A 4,745-nucleotide genomic window follows, 5' to 3' on the forward strand; every position below is an offset into this window, starting at 1 on the left:
AATAACATATAAAACCAAAATAATGGTTTGATTTTAAACCGAAAAAACGAATTTAGTTAAAAAAATAAAAATAACAAATAAAAATCACTATATTTCCTCATTAAACTTACCTCAAAAAAAATTGAAATACTTTCAAAATATATCTATATTGGCTTATTATCTAAAAAATAGTAAACAAAATTAAACTTGTAAAATCAAATATATATATATATATATATATATATATATATATAATAATGTACAATATGAGTAATTCGGTACGGTTCGGTTTTTTTACATTTTTTTTATCAAACTAAACCTAATAACAAAATGCATCTAAAAATAAAATCGATACCGAGCCGAAGTGTTAAAAAAACGAACCAAAAAACCGAATTCGATTCAATATGCAGTTTAAATCGAACCGATGCACACCCTTAGAAACAGATAAAATAAATGGGTAAAGATTTGATATTGACACTACCCGTGATACTTACTCGTTGTCATCCCTAAGTTCTAAGAGGTGTCTGCTTCATTTGTTGAATAGCAAATTCATAAGCTAATTGTTTTGGTCGAGCGGTTAGTTCTTAGGTGTGTTGGCATGAAATGAATATATCCACTGATTTGAGTTAATAAAGGTAGTTTAAAAAAATGCTTAGAGCAACTCTAATGGTTGGAGGGCTGCACACTCTCCAACCACTCTACCTCGTCAATTTTTAACAACTCTCTCAAAACTCCAACCAAAATCCTCTCTAGTGGTTAGTCACCATCACGGGTCCTACATGTTATATAATATTTAATTTTCTTTACTTTTAATCAAATAATCTATTTTATAATAATGATAAAATTTATAATGAATTAATATTTTTTCTCTAAAAGATGGGACGCGAAGGCAGTCCGGACATCCCAACTAGGTTAGCACCTCCGGCATAACCAACAACCCGGATATTATTAAATAAAAGAAAAAGAATAAAGAATACAAAAGTGCAAAGAGTCAAACAAAAGGAAAGAAACAAAAGAGAAAACCAAACAGAAAGTTACATAAGGCGGATATGTGCAACATTGCACAGATCATTAAAAGTAAATGCCTGGCAAAAATCAGGGGCAGTATCCCACCAGTGAAAATCATCCGCCAGTTGCCCATATCCAGCAAGCCTGTCAGCCACTTGATTACCCTCTCTGTAGATGTGAGTAACCGTCCATTCCATGTCATTAAGCCTGGATAGGCATTTCAGCCAGCCTCTTCTAATCTTCCATGGGACATCTGGTACCTTGTTTCTAAGCATGTTCACTGCATAACTGGAGTCTGACTCAATCCAAAGACGCCTCCAGTTCCTGTCCGACGCCTCCTTGACAGCATGGATGATTGCCTGCAATTCCGCCTCATGAGCTTGAGAGTTCTGTATAGGAAATGCATAGCATCCATGGACGAAACCTCTGTAATTTCGATACACACCTCCAGCCCCGGCCTTACCATCACTACCTGCTGCGCCATCCGTGTTTACCTTGGCCCATCCACGTGGAGGAGCAACCCATCTCACCTTAATGAAATCCGGTTCAGGTGGTGGTCGAATCCGAGCAGTGTTCAACTGACCGAACTCATCCATGAAGTGCAGCAGACGTGTTTTCAGAATTTGGATTGAGGGGAGCTCGGCTTCAAAAATAGCCCGGTTACGAGTCGTCCAGATGAACCAGCAGCAGGTGACTATTGAGAACCACCAACTCCTTCTCCTACTTCGCCTAACTCGGATCTCACATAAGTCATTAAAGAATCCAGCAAAATCGATTGAGTCGCTGCCACAAACTTCATTTAGATCAAACACTATTTTCCACAGCTCCTTTGAAACCTTACAGGTAATGAACAGGTGGCCAATACTCTCACCCTCTGATTTGCATAGCTCACACCTCTGAGCAAGGTTAATGCCTCGTGTCTGAATCAATGTCTGAACTGCAATCCTTCCATGAATAATCCTCCAGCAAACCGTCGCCCTACTAGGAGGGATGAAGGCGTTCCATATCAGTTTGTGCCATCGCACTGCAGTTCTGTGCCATCTCTCAGCATAAAAGTCTTTCACTGTCAGCTTCCCTGAAGGAGCAGGCGTCCATATACAGCAATCACGATCCTCCAAAGTCTCGGTGCCGCGGACTGCTTCCTGAACTGTACTCGGCAAAAAATCCAGGTTATCCCAATTCCCATTAACTCTCAGCTCGTGCAGGGGTCTGAACATGGTCGCTTGATTCTTCCGAGGAATGCTAATTTGATCTGCGATCGCAGGGGCTATCCACCTGTCAGTCCAAAAGTTTAGATTTGATCCCTCTCCGAACCACCAAATCATCTCTGCTCTGATACTGTCATAAAGGCCCTTTATCGAGGTCCAAATAGAGGAACTAGAGATAAACCGTTTCGGCAAGCCAGAAGGTTCAAGGAAGCGCTTGCATAACAGGGAAGCAATAAAACTCCTACCTTGAAGGATTTCCCAGCACATTTTTGCGATCAGCGCCAGATTAAAAGTTTTGAATTCTTTGATTCCCAGACCGCCATACTCAAGCTTCTGACAGCAGATTTTCCATGGCACAGTAATTAGTTTTCTGCTGTCCCTATCCCCAGACCAAAGGAAGTTCCGAACCGCCTTGTTAATTTTTGCAATGAGGGTCGCAGGCCATTTATACACTAGGAACGAGTGCACCAAAGCTCCAGTGAGAGAAGCTTTAATTAGTGTAAGTCGACCAGCAAAGGAGAGAGATTTACCACGCCAATTACTGAACTTACTAATGAACTTATCGACAAGCGGCTGTAAGAGGCGAGTTCTAGGCATTCCCTGAAAAAGCGGAACCCCGAGATAGACCAAAGGTAGCGAAGCTAATTTAATCCCAAGGATGTCAGAAAGCCTAATTTTCCGAGCTGGTGTAATGAAATTTCCAAAAATGACTTGAGATTTATCCCAATTCACAGCCTGACCGGAATTCTCAGCATAAAAGCTGAATAGCTCTTTGATGCAGATCATGTTTTTCACAGAGGCACGACACAATATCATTAAATCATCAGCAAATAATAGATGAGAAGGGAAAGCAGAGCTTACCGTGTACCGCATAGGATCAAGTTTTCCTTCATTAACCAATTTGGATATCCATCTTCCAAGGAAATCTTCAGCGATTCCGAATAGGGTTGAAGAGAGAGGATCCCCTTGTCGAACCCCACAAGAGCATCTAAAAAAGCCTTTAATGCCTCCCTTTAATGCAATAGAGATTCTGGCTGATCTCAGAATTTCAAGGATCCAATTTCTGAATTTCAAGGAGAAGCCAAAAGCTTCAAGGACAGCTAGAAGGAAGTTCCAATCTAGGGTGTCAAAGGCCTTCCTGATATCAATCTTCAGGGCCATATTCCCTCCGAAACATTTCTTCTTTAACATGTTTACCCCTTCCGAGGCTGCAGCTATGCAGTGATGGATATTTCTACCAGCCAAGAAGCCAAATTGGTTGTCAGATATGATTCTGGCTGCTATAGGTGCCAGCCTGGAGGAAATAATTTTGGATATTATCTTATAGTGAAAATTACCCATAGCTACAGGACGGAATTGATGCAGATCGATTGCACCTTCAACTTTTGGGATGAGCGCAATGACGCTAAAATTCAACCCGGGAAGCATATAGCCAGAATCAAAGAAACTAATCACCATCCGGCAAACATCTGATCCCACAATATCCCAGAAGTGCTGATAGAAGATTCCTCCAAACCCATCTGGTCCAGGGGAGCTATCTCTGTTCAACCCAAACACAGCACTTCGAATTTCCTCTTCCGACGGTCTTTCAGTCAGGCTATCATTATCCCTATCAGTTACCCTATGAGGAATTACCGTGTTGACAGCTTCGTAGTCTACTCGCCTGAGATCACCAGTGAATAACGATTCATAGTAGCTAATCACGTGATCAGAAATTGCAGCCTCATCAGTGACTATCTCGCCATTGATCCGAAGACTATCCAAGGAAGAATGAGTTTTCTTTATTCTGGCCGACCTGTGAAAGAAATTAGAGTTTATGTCCCCAGCCTTTAGCCACTTTTCTCTGCTTTTGTCCCTGAACAGAAGTTCCTGCCTGTATAGTTGGAGATCAAGGTCTTGCTGGGCATTCAGTTCCTGATTGTAAAGACTGTCATTCAGACCATCCCGTAAAATGCTCGCTTGAACCTCTTCCAATCTGCTCACAACCTCTGCAATGTTGGATTCAACTCTTTCAAAAATCTCCCTGTACCAGACTCTCAGTTTGGGCCTAAGGGTTCTCAGCTTGTGACACAGCAGCTGGGCAGGAGGCAGAGATATAGAGCTAGAAGACCAGTGCTCAGAGACCAGTTTGTGCAATGAGCTGTGAGTAGTCCACATTGTAAGAAACCTAAATCTTCCAACCCTGGGAGGACCCTTAGAGCATGACAAAAGAAGAGGACTATGGTCAGATTTGTTCCGAGGGAGAGCCAAGCAGCTAACCCTATCCCAACTGTCAAGGAATTCTTCACTTACCAAGGCCCTATCTAATTTACACTCAACATGATCAGACCCCATTCTTCCGTTCGACCGAGTGAATTGCAACCCTGCGCTTTCAATTTCAGCCAGATCTCCATTCCGTATGAAATCCCTGAAATCTCTACAGCTTCCAACAGATGGGCATCTCCCAGATTTCTCATGCGCTCCAGTAACTGCATTAAAGTCTCCTATCACAAGCCTATTGGAACAGCCCCTAGCTTCAAGAACCGACTCCCAGAGAAACCTTCTTCTATT

The sequence above is a fragment of the Euphorbia lathyris genome, chromosome 8 (genome assembly GCF_963576675.1).
Source record: "Euphorbia lathyris chromosome 8, ddEupLath1.1, whole genome shotgun sequence".
NCBI classification, from domain to species: Eukaryota; Viridiplantae; Streptophyta; class Magnoliopsida; order Malpighiales; family Euphorbiaceae; genus Euphorbia; species Euphorbia lathyris.